This window comes from Anastrepha ludens, chromosome 6 (genome assembly GCF_028408465.1).
Source record: "Anastrepha ludens isolate Willacy chromosome 6, idAnaLude1.1, whole genome shotgun sequence".
Classification (NCBI taxonomy): Eukaryota; Metazoa; Arthropoda; class Insecta; order Diptera; family Tephritidae; genus Anastrepha; species Anastrepha ludens.
The window spans coordinates 93,631,289-93,651,584 of NC_071502.1; the positions used below are offsets into that span (position 1 = coordinate 93,631,289).

General features: G+C 41.7%; 1 protein-coding gene across 1 annotated transcript in view; it reads right to left on the bottom strand.

Annotated features, from left to right (window-relative positions):
- Positions 1-10,217, bottom strand: part of LOC128868742 (uncharacterized) — a 43,633-nt gene extending 33,416 nt beyond the window's left edge. The window contains exon 1 of the mRNA XM_054111186.1: positions 9,863-10,217. The gene's annotated coding sequence lies outside the window, so the exon portion shown is untranslated. The remainder of the gene's footprint in view (positions 1-9,862) is intronic.
- Positions 10,218-20,296: the final 10,079 nt, after the last annotated feature.

Consider the following 20,296-nt stretch of genomic DNA (forward strand, 5'->3'; position numbering starts at 1 on the left):
CATCAAAGTTACTGCGATAGGCTGCAGATGGACAAAACTGATGTTACCTGTCATGTCCAACAGACTATTGCAGATCCTCCTGTCTTTAAGCAGAAGGGACTGTAGGCAGCTGGTTGGACTGATGACGGGTCTCTTTATACGGGCGAAGCTCATGGAAAAGGTAGGCATCTTAGAAAGTGCAGAGTGCACTGCACATGGGGAGGAGGATGAGACGGCGACCACGTTTCTGTGCATCTGTCCGGCATTCGCTCGAATCAGGCTTGAGATCTTTGGCATTGATGTGTTAAGAAGCGACCACCTTGGCTCTTTGGCACCGCAAGATCTACTCAGATGTCTTCGGAGGACGGGTAAATTTAAAGAAAATTAAAAAGGGAACCCGAGTGAGGTATAATGGACTTAATTGTGCCTGAGTGCTGTACTTGCTAGTTGCCCCAACAAAAAAAAGGAAAAGTCTGATTCCATGATAATTAGTGTCAATTATAAGATAAGGTTTCTTATGGATTGGACGTAGCATACTTAAGTACCAACCGAGTCATGCATTCATCCGACCATATTCTGAAAAATCTTCCGAACCTTACAAACTCCTAACGCAGCTGGCAGCACGTCGGCTCGTCGGCTCTCATAACTTCCGTGCCTTGTTGCACAACCGAAATAAATTGAATTCCAAACGCTGGATTGAATAAAATAAATAATCAAAAAATCGATTTCTGCTTACTCTGCAATTGCGATTATTTCTACGAACAGAAACTATCAGTAGAGGGAGTCAAAGTTTGACTGACGTAACATCAAAGTAAAATAAGACACGAAAGAAGCGCAAAGCAATTGGAACGAAATAAAAAAAACATAATGTGGGATGTGGGAAGTAATACAATAATACCGTAGCAGGAAACCGTATGTCAATCGAATGAAAGCCTACATACGTATCGGGACTTCGGAGGTCCTTGGGAGAAATTTGAGGCTATGCAAAGCATTACTCGTATTATATACACATATGTGTGTGTGTATTGTATATTAGTGCTCGTTAAGCCACTCGAAATTGGCATAAATTGTGCCAGTGAAGTCGTCCTCATTATCGATGTGCTTGTGGGTGGGCGGGTGCTGGGTTATGTGAGCTGGCTTTGTGTGGATGTCGAAATAATTGAACAAATGCGCCAAAGCGTGTGTGGGTTTTATGGGTTGTGTTGTTGGAGTTGTATAGAAATTGCATGATTTTGACTATGAATAAATAATTGAATGTTTGTATGTAAGTGTGTGTTTATTATAATGGGTTTCTCCAGGGATATATTAATGAGTTTTTGAGAAGGCTTAAGCTACTAACAACGGGTGGAGCTGCTGTTAATTGAAGATGGGTGAACAAATAGAATACCGTTGAAGTTTGGGGAAATAGTTCCAATTATTGAAAATATTTGGGGTATTCACAAGGGAAAATACTTGTGTTACAACCAGGCTAATTTGGCCGCAAATAGATAAGAAAAGATCAGGAGAATTGCTCAACCTCTCAAGAGAGAACATCTCAAAGGTCGTGGCTTGTGACACTGGCTGTCAGGTAGACACTCTTTTCGGCTAGGAGTATTTTCGCATGAATACTGTAGAAGTTGTAGAGACGAGGAAGAGGAAGAAACAGTAGAACACTTCTTCTGTAATTGTGCAGCCTTAGCTAGGAATAGAGCAGGGTTGTTACGAAAATAATGTTGGTATAAGACCTATGGTTCCATGAAAAAATTTAACAGTAAGCTTCCGGTGTTGCACAGTGGTACCACAATGGACCTACACGTGAGTTGGTCTAAGTGAGTTGGCTATTCTAACCTAACCTAAGGGTCTCTTCTTAAGTGTCGTATTGTTGTATGTCGTAAATTTTGAAAGGCTAAAACTAGGGTTTAGGGAACTCGCAAGTTGCCGCACGAGTCATATTGTGAATCTTTACAAATAAATAAATAATTGGCGTGTACACTTTTGTTAGGTGTTTGGCCGAGCTCCTCCTCCTATTCATGGCGTGCTGTTTCTATCATTTTACTGTTTCACGCACGGAGAGTCGAACCTACGCACTCCCTTGAATGGTAGGTAGGTGAGTGAAGGTAGGTGAAATGGTTGAAGTGCCAGTCTAGCACTTTTCAAGTAGCACTGAAGCGCCGTTTGGATACCATTTTGAGATCTCCAACAGGCAGATATCTACAGCCAGCCAGAGAGCTGTTGATATAATGGAAAAAATTGATGGGATTTAGGTTGGCGCACTGGCCCCGGCTGTCGAAGAAAGGAGCACCCAGTGATCTCAATCGTCTAGCTGCTAAGCCTGGACATTTACAGAGAAAGTGCTAACCAGTCTCCCTCTCTGAAAGGTTCCCACAGCTTCTGAAATGGCGGTTAAATGGTAACTCTAGCTTTTTTGCGTGTGTGCCGATAGTCCAGTGACCGGTAGACAAAGCTACGTGTTTGGAAATTGAATGGCGAGGAGTCCAAAAGACTTTCTGAGACCTTCGTATATTGTACTGGGGTCAAAGGGTTTTCGAAATAGCACATGAAGAAATGGAGCTCCATCTTTCCTGCGTTTTCCTGAGAAATAATTTGTGCAGTTTCCATTTAACAACTGTCAGGAGGATGCCGATGACCGGGTAGGAGGTCTCTGAGGCCAATTCAGTCCCCTTCCTGGCAAGCTCAACAGCAATTTCATTGCCCTTTATGTTCCTATGTCCTGGAACCCAGATCAGAGAAATGTTACCTGCACACCCAAGAGATTTGATCTCCGAATCTCACCGCCGAATGGTGCGTGAATTTTTATACAGTCGAAAAATAGTTAGTTGTTGTCTAAACCTTTAATAACGGTTAAAAACCTTACAAGTTGAGACATACCATACCTTGTGAACCACGTAATTGTCTAACGCACAAATTCCGTGTACTTACTACTTGATTCACGCTTCGATTTAATTTTGACCTCCCTATAAGAATGCGAGTGCTGCTCAGCCAGGCGGAAAGTAGCTTTATCTGCGGCTAGCCCATTTTAGTGCTGTCTGGTAGGCTCCGAAGACCTGAGTAAGATGTAATCGCGTGTTGTAGTAGCTACTGAGAAATCTCTTTGTCTCGTATTTTTGTTTTTCAGTGCTGGGTTTCACATATTTATAGCAGGTCCTGTCTGGGTCCTATTCTTAAATAGCTAATTCTTCAGTTTTGAGGGGTTCTCATCAGTTGTTTCACTAGCAAAAATTTCACTATTAGCTTCCACAATCATTCGAGGTGTCTAGAAGTTCCCAAATGAAATAATGGATTTGCAGAAGTCAGCTATGTATTACAGCGTTCTAAAATGAAAGTAAGAATTTAGAAAATTCTACACATTCTTCAGTACCACCACGGCCAATGTGAAGAGGCTGAGTAGGCGGCCAAAAAAGTTTTTCTGTTTAAAAACCAAATCCAGCATCAATTTCAATGATTCTGTTCTGGTAATGTGACCGTCGATGATGAGACGTACTCATCTAGGCCAATAGTCGAAATTGAGTACTGGAAGTGAAGATAAACCAGAAAACCTTTTGATAAGGCTGGTTCCAAAAAGAAGCTCAATTTCACGAATTCAAGAGATCCTGAATTGGACTGAATTGAAAGATGCGAAACATACCCATTTTTAAAAAAGAGCCATTCTTACGAAAGAACTTGCGATAAAAAATGGGTTACATACAAGAATAACAGTCGAAAAATATCGAATAATCGAATCAGGGTGAGCCAACATAAACGATCGGCAAGTGTGGCGATGACACACCAATTTCGACTGTTAATAACCTTAGAATTTTGGTAGTTACCTTCGACAGTTTGTTCTCCTTCTGAGCGCATACAACCGCTATTACCACTAAAATCCAGAATTGCAACGATGTACTCAAATCGCTTGCCGGCAGCACTTGGGGCAAATACAAAGAAATGTTGCTATCGACATTTAAGGCAATAAGCCGACCGGTTCTAAACTATGCTGCGCCTGTCTGGTCGCCTGGAACCAGTGATTCGCAGTGGACGAAGCTACAAACCTGTCAAAACACTGCCATAAGGACAGGATGTCTTTTGATTCCCACTTCAACATCTACACGACAAGGCCCATATGCTCCCTGTGAAAGAGCATAACAAACTGCTCAGGAAACAGTTCCTGCTAGGATGTTATCGCTGGTCCCACCCATGCAGACACCTGCTTGAAACTGAGCCACCTCCCAGGCATGTCAGGAGGCACCTTCTTAACTACGCGGTCGAGATCCAGGACAAAACAGACCGACAATTACTGGATCGAACAGTGTACAGACAGACAATTAACGACATTCGTCAGGAGACTGCTACCACCTTCTTAAGCTCCCGACCCCCGAATGCCGTCGTCGGAGTCCAACTACCACCTACAGATGAAGAGCTCCAGCTTCCCCGGCTTTAGCACAATTACGTTCCGGATATTGTGGCAGGATAAACTCCTACTTATCCAGAATCGACCCCGACATACTAAACATATGTCTGGCATGTGAAGGCATGTGAAGGCACCCCGCACGACACTAACCACCTTTTCACATGCCCCAAGCAAATTTCCTGGGCCTACCGTTAGATGAGCTAAACGAAGACGATCGGTGATATACACTACACTGACCGGGCAAAGTTACTGCTACAACAACAACAATATCGCCAAGTCTGGTGCTCCCACGACAGTTGGTACTACGTTACCGGACCGATCCGGATTTATATCCGGCCAAGAACTGTCACTCCAGCAGCATTCCCCAGAAACGTTTACGGTGAATATTTTTGCTGTTACAGCAACAATATTCGCCAAGTTGGAGCTTAACTGCTTTTGCTGCGTATTTGGTAGGATTGCGCAAGGAAGATATGCTATGAGCTGTTGCCGTCTGACCAAATACGCAAACGGATTTCTATTGTCAACAACTGATCAGCTTCAAACGATCAGCCGCAGGCGGCTAGAAATTATGAATAAGAAGAGTGCTATTTTTCATCAAGACAAGGGCCGGCCGAACACACCTTTAACGAGGCGCCAGAAACTTTGGCAACTTTTATTGGAGAGCACCAAGCAATTCTCACCTTTTCAAATTATGGGAAATTTTCTATCTGGCCTCAAGAGGTGTTTGCGAAAATCAGCTGGACAAAACTTTTTTATAAATGGAGACGAGGACTTCCTCCATGGCTGAGTTCTGAAATTGCTTTTAAAGCGGACAAAAGTTATCGGAAAAATGGTCCACTTCTTCTCATTATCGGTACGGTTTACAGAATTTTTAATACAGAAATTTTAATGCATAACTTTACAATAAAGAATTTTATCAAATCGAATTTTACTTTACAGAATTTCAACAACCAAAATATTCTGTAGCACAAAAATTTTAAGCCCAATCCGCTAGTTTCATGGTCGAAATACAATTAAAGTCAAAAAGCGGTCAAAATATTTTACTTTTATGAGTAAAAAATTTCAAAGGAAATAGAGTATGAAAAAAAAATTGAAAAATTATGGTAAAAATGGAAATGGAATGCTACTGAAAGAAATTAAATAGCACAATAAAGTGTATAGAAACAAATATTTGCTGTGCCCTCGTGTTTTTCTAGCAGCCTGAAATAAATACATCCGAAATGTTACGAAAAATCCAAACCCTTGATGTCACAGCAGTAGGCAGTAGTGCCACACGAAATAAAAGTGTATCATTGCCAAACAATAACTCACACAAACACACAAGTGCACACACGCACACAAGCTACGTAAATAAAGGATATATTCTTGCAATAGTGTTAACATAAACTCCCATACAAACTCTTTGCTACGCGCAACGAATTGACGTCAGCAACTCAAATTACAGCATAACGCCAAACTATGGAAAAATGTTGAACAAGTTCATTGATTTTCCTAAAGGGCATGAATTGCTTTTAAAGAAAAATAATTGGAGTGCAGACGAAAGAATGCAGGTGTCACACAAAACGTTCGCGTGAAAGGGGTGGTGTGAGGCAAAAGGGCGTGCTTGGATTGTCGACTAAGGCAGCAGTGGAGCCTGCATCCGTAAAACATTTTCTATGGCGAGCGGGTGACAGTTTCCTTTGTGTGTTTGCCCAGGCGGAGTGAGGACAGGCGCAAATACCGGCCGGTGCCTAAGTTGTGTGGTTATTGATGGCAATCTATAGTACAAATGCTCCACGCACCTATGCACATGTGTTAGCAATATACGAGTGTGTGTATGTAAATATTTTTGAAGATTTCAGCACATTAAAATGAGTGAAAAAATTCTACTCCATGAAATAAGGATAACGATCTGGCCGCAGGTGTTACGAAAAGCCATTGCCAACCACGCGCGCACACACACAACTTCACCTTCTATTGCTGCTTACATAAGTCAAAGCGAAATGTATAAGTGGCTCTCCTTTCAAGCACTCGGACAGAGTTAACCGCCAACACGCCAACAAGCTAACCCGTCAACCTACCCAACCACACCTACACATATTCCACAAGCCAGAATAATCGTTAAGCTGCTGCTGCTGCTGCTTCTTCTTCTTCTTCGTTTACCATTTCGTGTGGCCATCACGTGCCACTAATCGTAAATATTTTTGTAAACAAACGATACGCCAGTTGTTGCTGTTGCTTTAGCAATTGTTGCTAGCATTTTGTGGTTGCTATTGGATTTGATGTTGTTTTTGTTTTCGCAAAATTTACTACAAAATCCTCTCGCTGGAAAGTATGCGTAATCGTGATTTTTTCTTGTTGGCTGGCTTGATTGTGTGCGCATGCGCCTAAAAGAATGCTTCCATGGAATTTATCATTCCAAATGCTTTGCCGATTGCGCTACCACCCAGTTATTTTAGTAGGTAGAAATAATAATAAATTGCTATGATTTATTATAGCGCACGAAACTAGTCATTGGATAGACGAGGTCCCAGCAAAGTTTTCTAGCTCTTGCTTGGTTGTGGTAGGCCGAAACAAATTAATTGTATTGTTGTTTTGCTCTTACTTCCCACTCAATATTCACTACCATTTCCATGGTTATCTGCAATAAATTTTGTATAAACAAAACTTTCCAAAGTATTTCCTAATGAACATTCACTCGGTACAGTAGTGGCCAGTTATACGGTAATACAGGTGAAAAGCAAGTGGTCGCTGCGAAGCTTTATGAATATGAAAATACATATGTGAGGGCGCTGGCTGCAGTTGAGTGTGCATTTGCATGCCATATCCACAGCGTATATTAATCCGAAGGTTGCTGGTTTAAACGCAGTTAAATTTGAATATGACAAAACTAGAAGAGAAGGGGATTCCGAAAATATATTGGTATCACTTCTCTTGATATTGCAATAATTCATAGGGGGAAGTCATTATGAAAACTGATTTGTGATTAAATAAATATCTTTCACCTTTCAACATCTATCTTATATTTCAGCCTGAAATCCTGTACGACGCTTAAGAACTTTGCCTCGAAGAATAATGAGAGATTTGTGACTATATTTTGCTCGAAAATTTCACTAATCGTATAGGAAAAATGGCTTTCGCCATCGGCCATATATAACTACTTTTAGTGCTACTTTATTGCCTTCGTTGAATTCCAGCAGAGTGCCATTAAGTGAGGGAATAGAACTCGTAAATTTTGTAGAACACAAAGGTTTTTTTCTTGTAATTTCAACATATATTTCGTTCTGCTTTTTGCTGCATAATAGTCCCACTCAAGGGCGAACTCAGGTCAGTGTCATTCGAAACTTTCCCGTAAACGCAACCAAACAAAAATGAGTGAGAAGTACGCGAAGTGTTTCGAGGCGGTGTTTTTATGCACGCATCCGAAAGGGCCGAAATTATACTACGCCGCGGCTACAAAAATGTTGATGCCTTTTCTGAGCGCGACTTAAGCGAGTGACGACAAAAAAAGCGGGATCAAGTGATCGCCTAACTTTTTAAGCGGGACCCTTCTTTGTGACTACGCCAATCACAATCAGTCCTTGCTAAAAAGGGAATAGATGTGAGTATCAACACCATCGAATGTCGACTGAAGGAGGCGAACATATCCTACCGTGCCACATCGTCAAAACCACTGCTCTCAGAAAAACACATTGAGAAACAAGAAAACAAGAAAATGGCATCACAGTATAGGACTGGCCTTCCCAGTCCCCAGACGCCAGCCCCATTGAAAATGTGTGGAGAACTATAAAAACGCATATTGCCGGAAGGCCAGTCCATGATTTAAAGCAACTCGTGCGTCAAGTTCGCAAAATCTAGTCCTGTTAGTCGACGAGCTACGCAGAAAAGCTAATTCGAAGCATGCAGAAGATGACAGGCTATACTCGACAACGATGAAGACAACACAGCTTATTGAGTAATTGCGACTCGTAGTTTTGTACTTTTGTCTTCTATACTTCATGAATAATCGCAGTTCGTTTTTTCTGACACAGACTGTACCTATATCCATTTTGGGTGTTTGGCCGAGCTCCTCCTTGATGTTGTTCCACAAATCGAGCGACCTACAGTTTTAAGCCGACTCCGAACGGTAGGTATTTCATATGAGGGGCTTTTTCATTGAAGAAATACACTCTGAGGTTTGCCATTGCCTGCCGAGTGGGGGCTGCTATTAGAAAAGCCTTTTTCTATCATTTTTATGACACAAAGGCACACATCGCAAGTTGGAGAAGCTTGGCTTAAATTCATATTGAGCGTGTATGCTTCATGCCAAAATTTTTTTGGTTTTTTTTTGTCGGGACAGACTAGCAAGTACAGCACTCAGACACAATTAAGTCCATTGTACTGCTTTGGGGTTGCCTTTTTAATTTTCTTTAAATTTCCTCGACCTCCGAAGAAATCTAAGAAGATCTTGCTGTGCCAAAGAGCCAAGGACCTCAACCCTGATTCAAGCGAAGGCTGGGCAGACGCACAGAAAGAGGTCCGCAATCTCATCCTCCTCTCCACATGCTGGACAGAGTGCACTGCCTGAGAGGCCTACCTTTTCCATGTGCTTTGCCTATAGAAAGTGGCCCGTCATCAGTCTAACCAGCCGAATACAGTCGCCCCCGGACATGACAGGGAACAGCAATTTTGACCATCTGCAGCGTCTCTCCGCCTGCCAAGCTCGCTTGTGGGTTAGAGTAACCCGTTTGCTAACCGTGGCTTTGATGGCTGCAGAAGGGAGTGGCAGAACGGGCTCCGGGCCAAGAAAGTTGACCCCAGAGCTCATTCTGGCTAAAGAGTCAGAGATCTCGCTACCTACGATACCCACGTATCCCGGGACTCATGTTAGCATCAGGCTATTATGCCTACCGACTGGATTTACAGGACTCGACTACCCTTGAAGTGGTTGGGGGGCTGTCTAAGGCCATGAGTGCAGCTTGGCTGTCGCTGCAGACGCATGCCAATATTACTATTGAGTAAAAAAATTATAGCTATGCAGCAATTTTTTTTCAACATTAATTTGAGAGCATTTATGCGTCAAAAAATTAGTCAAGTGGTTTTTAGTAAAGTAAAATTTTTTCATTATTTTCATAAAATAATTTCTCTTTGTCACCGACTCCATTTCACAACAGCCAGTGTGACTCGCCTACCACATCCCCAAATAGAACAAGTGGCTCCTTTGTTGTGCATATATGCGCTCTACAAACCCATACATACACGCATATGTGTGATGTGTGAGTGCGGGTTTGTTGTAATGTATGTCTGACAAAATAAAATACGTCTGCCAAAAAATCAATAAATCCGAAACAAAGAAACAAGGGTCACCACACACACACGCTAATAAGTGAAAATGGTTTCCCCCAGCCAATTTTGGAGAAATAAAAGAAATAAAATAGTATTATAAAAATAAAATAGTATAGAAAGCTACACTTTCGCCCATTTTTCTGCGCATTTTCATTTTAAGTACAAAAAAAGAAAATTATACAAAAATTCACCAACCTGCTACTCTTGTGTCCTTCCTCTGCGGCTTATTTGCGTCTTTACTAAATTTTCTACACTTTTCCTTTGCTTATTTAGACCTTTTTATTCCAATTATAAGAACCGTTATAATAAAATAAAATCAATATAAACATTTTATCGCACATATTTGGTATGAGGTTCATGGCAAAAGTTTCCACCGACAAGTTGCTGGAGCATTCACTTTTGCTTGAATTTCCTTTATTTTACTGCGTAGCTTTTGTGTAATTTTGATTTTCACTATTTAACAGTTTTTATGTTTTTTATAACGTTTGCGTTTCAACATTTAAGAAAATTAACGCCTTTTGCGATTGGTGTAGTTAAAGATGTTTTTGTTTTTCTAAGACATTTAGTTTAGAAATTATGAAGAGAATGCAAGAAAACTCAAATTGAAATAATTATGCAAGTTCCAGCTTGAAAAAAATTCACACTTCACTGGTTTAGCTATTTTGTTTTTTTTTTTTTTGTTTTGCACGAAACAATTTTTAATCGAACCGAAATTCAGGAGTAACAAAAATTTGCACAAAACTTAAAAACACCAAATAGTTTTTATTAATTCACTACTATCCTTCACAGTCTGCATGCAGTTGGATTTTTTCTCTGTCAGTGATATTTTTAGGTTTGGCGTTTTCGACTTTTCCAACGTTAAATTTGTAATGACACCCCAAGACAGTGTTCCAATTGTTTTTATGTCTCTGTTCGCGAATGTTTGTAACTCGTCCGCCAGAGAGTGGCGTCCGGTGGTTGAAGGGGAACTGCTGCTCGGTGTTGCGCTCCTTTGCTTGGTGATTTTTCCAAGTCGACCGTTCAATTCGACGCTTCAAATGAAATTGTGAAATTATTTGTCGTTACAAAAGTCAGGTTGAGAATATTTTTGCTGGCAGGATAATGGTTGGGCTAAAATTCCAGTGCGGGTGTTGCCAGATGCTGTTAACGGGCTTTAAGGGCAGTCGAGTATACGCTACCGGAACGACCTGGAATGGCATGCGGAAGGGAATAATCACACCAGCAGCAGTGCATTCAGCAGTTCCTCCTGTCACTAAGCAGAGGGGACTGTATGAGGCTGGTTGGACTAATGACGGGCCACTTTCTATGGGCAAATCACATGGAAATGGTAGGCATCTCAGACAGTGCACTCTGCCCAGGATGTGGAGAGGAGGATGAAACGACGGACTAGTTTCTGTGCATCTGTCCGGCCTTCGCTCGAATCAGGCTTGAGGTCTTTGGCATTGATGTGTTAAGAAGCGACCACCTTGGCTCTTTGGCACCACAAGATCTACTCAGATTTCTTCGGAGGTCGAGTAGATTCAAAGAAAATTAAAAAGGGAATCCGAGCGCAGTACAATGGACCTAATTGTGTCTGAGCGCTGTACTTGGTAGTCTGTCCCGACAAAAATAAAGTAGTCCACGACATTTTTTAGGAAGTGTTATATTTTTTTAAGCTGGTACCATAGTTTGAAAATGGTAAAAAGTGCAAACTTTCTAGACTTTTCTATGCAATTATTTATTTAAAATATTATCCGAGGAGTGGCAGGTCCCAAACCCAGCGCACAACCAGCTATCCTGGAATGTTTCGCCTGCTCACTTTAGCCCACTCCCGAACGGGTGTTCGGAAGCCACCCAGAGGATATTGGGCTAATCCTGAGAGTTGTGAGCTGCTTGAACTGTATGCAGAAGAATCGTCCTGGCCACTCCCAAGTGAATGACGATCAGTAACTTTCCCCACTTGCGTGGACTTCTACATATGGAACCATCCTCTATGCAATTTATTTGTTTAAAATATTATCCAAGGAGGGTGCCACTCAACAATTCTCATCGCCCCTCGCGAACAAGTTAGGTTAAGTTAAATAGCTACCCATGAAAGAATAAAATTCGTTAACCCTCCGTTGGGCAGCCGGGTCTGGCCAGACTTTTTCGATTTTGGACGTGAATTTAACAAATTTCTAGTGTAGCTAACGACTTCAGCTTCCAAGTACCTTTCTAAAACTTAATTTTCTATCGATTTATGGGTATAACCTTTTAAAAAGGATCCTCAAACCGGGCGAAAAAAGGCCAGACGCGGGTGCCCAACCGAAGGTTTTAAAACAGGTGTCCAACGGAGGATAATTGTAATACCATGCAGAGGAAAACAGACGGAAACAACAACAAATTAAGAATTTAAACAAATCTCAACTCAACAGCTGATTCTTTCAAATTCACTGAAAGCCGAGTGCCGGTTGCTTAATCTGCGCAACCTTCTTCGATATATAAAATACAAAAGTGGCGCTCATCTCGTGCCGCTATTCCGCTCTAATTGAATTTGACAAAACAGCTGTATGTGTGACGTCACACTTGTGTAATTTATTCTTGTATCGTTTGTTCAATTTCGTCTTCTTCTTGCATTCTAGTACGCATTTTCATTTCATTTATGCGCCAGTATAACGTCACGGTTTTACATTTTCCACCGAGAGCCCAACGGGTGGAGTCGATGTCGAAATCTACACTGACGTTTCTAAGAAGAACTATGGGTTGGCCTCTATTCGGAACCGCTCAACTTATCCAAATCAATTCGACTTCCTCAATAAACCAGGCAGAACTATTAGCAACCAGGGAAGCTCGCAAATCACTAAGACAATACAAATAAATTGATGCAAGAGTAGCTATCTTTTCTACATTCAAGCAGCTATTAAGACCTTAGACTCCAACTCCATTTCATCCAAACTAGTTTTACAGTGTCTTCCCCAGACATTGCACCTTCGGATTACCATCTGTTCCAATCAATGCAGTCAGCCCTTATTGGAGAGCTGTTCACTTCTTACGAGAGCATCGCAAATTGGCTCAATGAATGGATCAAGTCAAAAGAACTCGAATTTTTTGTCAGAGGAATCGTTTGCGATGAAGGCGGCGTACAGGCTCAAGTTAAACGGAGTCTGTAAGATATACCACCAGTTGTCGGAGCGGTGCACACTCTTCTCAGTACCAGTGGACAATCGGGTGCCTTTCGTGACCTTCGGTAAGAAGTAGAATGTTATGATCCCAGATAACCTATTAATGGGATATCAACACACTTTTTACGCCGACGGATTCGAAACCAGCGATGGTAGCGGATCTGGATGATACTTAGATGAAGACACTAAGTACTCCTATGCCACAGAACAGATGGCCACAGTATATTTTACGGAATCTTGAAGGTGGCATACTGGATAATTGAGAAAAAGGGGTGGGGTAGCAGTATTGGAATTTGTAGGGACATTTAAGCTGCACTGAAAACCCTTGCTAACCCTCTTTACTCCTCGAAGTTAGTCGGTGAATGTAAGACAAAACTGAACAGTGTTACAAAACACAACAAAATTTGACTTATATGGTTGCCTGGACATTGGGGTTACCTGATAAACTGCCTAATGAAGGCTCTGCAAGTATGGCACTATTCCCTGAATCCTTTCTAGGTGTCAATTCTGCATCGATTCAACTATGGATTGACGACTTCATGAAGTGGACGTTTGTTGGTCTGGGTTGAACTCGCGCAGAGTAGCCAAGTGCTTTGTGAAAGAACCAAACAGGAAAATAGCGACCTTTCTCCCAAAACTCAGCAGAAAGGACCTGAGAGTACTGGTGGGTGGAATCACAGGGCACAACGCCTGTGGTCAGCATACGGCTGCCATGAGGGTCGTCGACAGCCCGATATGCCTATCCTGTCTTGCGGGTGACGACACTGCAGAGCATTTTTTCTGTAGCTATCCGGCGTTTTGCAGAAGCAGACTAAGAATATTGGGTTGCGATATACTGAATATGGATAAGGTTCATACTCTTCCTCTTCCACATCTCTTAAGATTCATCAATGAAACCAAGAGATTTGTGGAAGAGTGACCTCAACTAATTTTTCCGTCTTACCACCCACATTTTATTTTTCGTATCTCTATTCTTTCTACTAAATTCTATCCGACTGAGTACTTGGACTTGTCCAACCCCCCACAAATCGAATCTAATACTCAACCACTTCAACAACAACAACATGACCTCACGGAAAATTATTCCTACCTGATGGGCGCAATCTCGTATTCCATCACCAACTATCTTGGCAACCTTCTATATCCTCTCAAGCTTGCTTGGTATTTATGAAGCGAGCATCATTTTAGCCGAAACGAATTCTTACTTCGTCATACGGAATGCGACTGTTAATAACTAAATTTTTTAAATTATATCAATACTCTTCAATTTTATTTGTTAACCGTTACTTGTCCATTTTCTATATAAAAACCACTCGATCCGGCAGCACTGCATGCCCATGCGCACTATCGCTCTTCTTTCCGTCCAGCGCACTTCCCCAATACTTTTTCTGTGCTCTTGACTTGCATCAGCCTACCGTATTGAGGGCATTTCCGACACATGTCATTTGAGAAATTTTCCAGATACAACAACAAAATGCATACGCATCATTAAGGAACTATGCACTTCTAAAAGCATATGAATATTCTAGTACGCACACACACATACATACATCCATACGTACATATATGTGAGCAGGCATTGAAAGTGTTAATTTTAAAGCTTAATTACCACGTGGCGTACCAGTAATGGGCTGCTTCCCAGTGGTATTACATACATACACATATAGTACTCACACATGCATAGACATGTGCCCATATGCACATACTTACTTAGCTACTTATGTGAGCAAAACTTTGGAGGACATGTGCAATGAATGGAAGCCATTTCAAAGGAGCTGGCCTATTTCGCTTTCTGTGGTTATAAACCTGAGAGCATTGTTAATTTTAAGCGCATATTTAAGTGAACACAAACATGCATTCCTAGGCAATAGAAAAGTAAAAGTATTAGGTACCAAGACAATTAGTTCCTCACAAAAGATGTAAGACTATGAAGTAGTTTTTTCTATCTAATATATATTTCTTAGGCCAAAAGGTGTGTTTACTCAAAATAGCATCCGTTTTGAATAGTTTGACGTTCAATGGTTAGTTTTTTAAGAACGATTGTTTGATGGTGTGCATCTGGATTATCCAGTTCATTTGCTTATCATAAATATCTGTAATTCTCAACCGAGTTGGTAGCTGCTAGAGCCTCCGCATCCGCAGCCCGAGCAAGCAGAAAAATATCAAACTACTGTCTTTTTCCGGGAATAAGACATTGTCTTACTTTCTTTTTTAGTCCAAAATACGCGCTGGGGCTTATTTTAGGGGGATGGGAAAAATAAAAGTGTATATTTATATATTTTTATTTAATATTTACTTTACACAGAATACAGAAATTTATTATAAATTTATTCAATTACAGTAATGCCATCTCCTTCTGGAACATCGTCATAAATAAAATTCTGAATTATATTTACATATTCTGATTTTCTTCCAAATCCATTTCCTGTTGAATCATTGGTCCGAATCTCTCATGTCTAGCGATATAGCTATCGTTCAATGAATATTTCTTGTCTTAGTAGCCTTTTTGTAGTACATTGGAAACATCACTATCAGTTATTTTGTCTCATGAATTTTTTACACAATTCACAACTTTTTGTAAGCCTGGCTTTACAAAATTTCCTCGATTATTTCTCACCATTCTGTTTTCATTATATTCATTGATTTCCATCCGCAAATGATCCTTGAACAGCTTGTTTATTGCAATGTTAAGTGTCTGGAGGAGATTGGCGACATCGCACCGAGCAACATAATCAGCAAAATGCTCGAACGTGGGGACAGCTGGAACGCGGTAAAGAAATACATCGAGAAAGTACTACGAAAAAAAGATTGACCTCGACACAGTGCAAGAAAGTGAAGCCGCACAGATAGAGACACAAGAAGACGAGCCGAGCCTATAGCATGAAAGCTGGCTACAAATATTGTGGACCCAGACGTGGGTGAATAGAATTGGTCCTTTATGGATGACGTTCTGGGCCCTCCCGAAGTAATATATAAAGCAGTTCCGGGAAGGGTGTCTCCCCTGAAGGAGAGGAGGGATCATTTTAGTGGCCACACCACACGACGCAGTAGACGACGGTCGCTGTAAGTGCGAAGGCATTTTGAACCCTACCTCACCCACCACAAAAAAAAACAAAAAAGTGTCTGAAGGAGTCATTCCTGCCGGAATCATTATTTGATCAATGCTCCTCTCAGCAAGAAAGTTTTTCATGCCTGTAGCGCGGTGAGTACTGGCTGAATCCCAAAGTACTAAACCTCTATTCTGTTCCCTCAACAGTGGTGGCAGCATAAAATCAACCCACTTTCTTATAATTGCTTGAGGGCACCAGGCTTTCTCACTTTCAATGACATAAATTCCTGAAACACGTTGAATGATCCTGGTCCTTTTTACCATTAGTGATTAAGCTTAGGCGATACTTTCTTGCCATCTAGTCGAATCGCCAAAATACAGGTAACACGTGCACTATCGTAACCGGTAGAAGGAACGTAAATTGACGAGTAAGCCTTGTGGTGAACTATCGTTTGAGCTCCTTGGCCTAGGAATACCGCGGTCTCATCAATAGCAATCATGTTGGAGAGTTGGTATTTCCAAAAAAAGTTGCAATCAACAAAAAGCTTATACGCAAGTGCACGCTTAGCAACTTCATTGTCTTCTGGCTTAAACAACGTAGTTGATCTCCTTAGAGACAGTTCATATCGTTTAAGGAAGTCGTCCTACTAGTGTTACGATGCTTTAAATTCTTCTGTGGATATATCAAATTCAATTGCTGTCGCAAGGGCAAATTTTTTTAATATCAGCCCTCCGCACAATCAAAGCCATTGCTCTGCTGCCTGCAATCCATTCCCAGATGCAATCTTCCAATGGCAATTTCGACGTGAGATACTCAACTACAACAATTATTGGATGAAGACGCATGTCGAACCCTTGATGATATGACTTTTTTTCGGTGCGTGAGGTAGGGTTCAAAATGTCTTCGCACTTACAGCGACCGTCGTCAACTGCGTCGAATAGTGTAGCCACTAAAACCATCCCTCTTCCTCTTCTGGGGAGACTACCTTCACGGAAATACTTTGTAATATCTCTATGCCGTCATATCAGTGGAATGTGTGGCATGCTCCCAAGATTGGAAGATGTTGTGTCTTATGCCGTCGAGACCATATCACTCGAGCGTCTGTGATTTGTCGTCAGTTCGTAGACAGTCCACCTCCTATCGAGGGCTAATTTGTTTTTCTCTGCGTTTTGCGTTTTGCAGGTGCAACATTATCCTCTTTGCAAAACTTTTAACTGCGTTCCAACAGTCATTTGATGCACAGATGTTATTGATTAAGCTGCCTGGGCTCAGCTGTTCACTCAAGACTAACTCAAGCGTTCGGCGTTCTTCGTTGAAACGATCACAGAAGAGAGCACGTGCTTTCTATTGCATTGTTGCAGCTTGGACAGATCGGAGTGTCTTCCATGTGCAAGCGATGGAGGTACTCCAAGATACATCCGTGACCGCTCAATATTTGGGTTAAATATTGGTATACGTCTTTGTGTCTTCTGGTCACCCATTTTGGGGATAAGTATATACTTCCAACGTCCGTTATAAAACGAGACCCATCTGTCTTGCCACTTTTCTAACGAACGCAGACGTTCTACAGCTTTCGCTTCAATTGTCCTATTTTCTCCATGTCTGTCATAAAGTTGTCCCATTTCCTGCACAAGTATAGCTATTGGGAGCTTTCCAGCGATGACGCGAACCGCGTCGTCTGATATGGTCTTGTAAGCGAACGCGACTCTTAGTGTATTTCGTCGGTGCACTTGAGCTACGGGTCTAACATTCGATGGGAGAAATATATAAAATGACTAAATCTACCGTACTTGCCAGGAAGTGTCTTCTGGCGACTTGCAGTCCGCCTATGTTTGGAAGAACTCTTGTAAAAACACCGTTGACTGCCGCTGCTTTGGAACCCACAGTTGCTAAGTGTTGCTTAAAGCAGAGCCGTGCATAAATCGTTACGCCTAGATACTTTTTTGCCTCTTGCGACAGTATTTCATTGATGATATGTCTAAAAAGTTGGATGTTGACAGATCAACTATCGGTAAACCTTTTCACGCGATGGAAATGTTACAGAAATCAGATAACTGGGTGCCATTTCAATTGAAGGAGAGGGATATCGAGAGACGTTTGGGGACTTGTGAGATGTTTCTTGAACGGCAGAAAAGAAAAGGTTTTCGTAACTGGCGATGAAAAGTGGATCTATTATGAACTCCTTAAACCATCTGAAACCATCACTGGCGATCGTTACCGACTAGAGCTAATAGGTTTGTATCGAGCGGCAGGAATGGGACGGCAGGCATGACAAACTGATTTTGCTGCATGACAACGCCAGGTCACACGTTGCTTAATCGGTCCAGAAATATTTAGAGGGACTGAATTGGGAAATCTCGTCTCACCCGCCGTATTCCCCAGACATTGCACCTTTGGATTACCATCTGTTTCGATTAATGCAGACAGCCCTTATTGGACAGCGGTTCACTTCTTACGAGAGCATCGCAAACTGGGTCAACGAATGGATCGAGTCAAAAGAACTCGAATTTTTCGTCAGAGGAATCCGTATGCTGCCTGAAAGATGGAGTAAAGTTGTAGCTTCCAATGGCACATACTTCAATGGCACTTCATACTTTAATTGTTCAAATAATTCGTAACTTTGGCTAAGAAAGGACGGACACTTATTCCCATACCCAATAAAGTCGATGGTACACCGATGTCAAAGGTAGACATCGCGAGCAAAACTGCCGCTGCACGTACCGCAATCAGGCTGAAAGGATCGGACTCCGGCTCGACCTCACTTAGGTACACTCAAGTGTCCGTTGCAACTTTGGCTTCATCGCCCTGACAACGGATCAGTGTATACCCTCGCTTAGTCCAAGTGGAACTCTCTCCACTCCATCCATATTCCCACAAGGGAGGAGTGGGCTGGTAGCAACACTTGTGGACAGGGCTTGGTGAACCTGTTTACGGATGGCTCGAAGTTGAACGGAAGGGTTAGCGAATGATTATTCTGCGAAGAGCTCCCCATCAGACTCCAATTCAGGTTACCAGCTCACTGTATTGTGTTTCAAGCACAAGTAGCCGCAATCAAAGAAGCAGCTGATCGGCTACTCACTTGCTTAATAACTGTTCAGAAAGTAAATATTTACTACGGTAGCCAAGCGACAATTAAGGCCTTGGGCTCAATTGTAGTGCAAACTGGTCAGGGAATGCCTGGTTTCACTTTCGATTACATCCGAGTTCTTTGACATAAGGCTAATCTGGATACCTTGTTCCACTAAATATCAAAATCGCAACAAGGCCTTCAATTCGCTAGCCGGTTGTACTTAGGGCAAAGGCAAACAAATGTTGCTGGCGACATTTAATAAAAGCCGCCGACCGGTTCTAAGCTATGCAGTACCTGGAACTAATGATACCCAGTGGGTGAAACTTCAAACCTGCCAAAATACTACAGTCAGAACGGTTACTAGATGTCTGTTGATATTCCCAATTCAACACCTGCATCCTGAAGCATCCTGGTCCCAGCCATTGATCAAAATATTATGCTCTGCTAGCAGTTTTTGCTGAAGAGGCATTTGCTGGCGACTGAGCCACCTCCTGGGCAAATCAGGAGCCATCTAAATGATTTGGTTGACGAAATCCAGAACCACATTTCACATCCACTGAACCTTCCAGTATCCAGAAGGGTCGTAAACGTCATTCATCTTGAGCCTGTTGTCACCTTTTTAGCTTCCGCTCCTCGAATATCTTCATCGGAGTCCAACTACCACCCATATAAAGAGCTTCTGCGGTCTCGTGACAGCAGCGTGATATTGGCACAATTATGCAAGAATACTGTAAAAGATTAAGCTCCTATTTATAGCATCTCTTGGCATTACCAGGAGCCAGTCCTTTGGATAATAAATGAACCACTTTGTTAGTTTTCTTAACATTGCATGAATCTGTCGTAGTTTCCTCTTTGTAGAATGCTATTGAACTGTCATACGTGTCCGCGAGTGCCATAGCATGTCTGACGTGGGAGCGTTGGTGTTACTTCGGGAGTTTTTCATGCCCCTCCGAGAAACATCAAAAATGAAGAAAAAGTTTTTTCTAGTAACGGCCACCCCTCGGCAAGCAATGACAAATTTGGGAGTGTATTTTTTCCATGAAAAATATCTGTCATTCGGAGTCGTCTTGAAACTGTAGGTCCCTCTATTTGTGGAGCAACATCAAAACGTACGCCACAAATAGGAGAAGGCCTCGCTCGGCCAAACACTCAAAGAGGGTGCAAGCGCCATTTATATATATAATATATATATATATGTATATAGATGGGCTACGCTGTATAAATTTTAATAATTTTACTAGAAATATAACGTGATTTTAAATAATGTATAAGCATCGAAAATAAACACATTAGTCGCGCTAAATCTAAAATAAAAACTGAAATCAATAAAATATTTTTACAGTATCAAATATAAAACATCAATTATTAA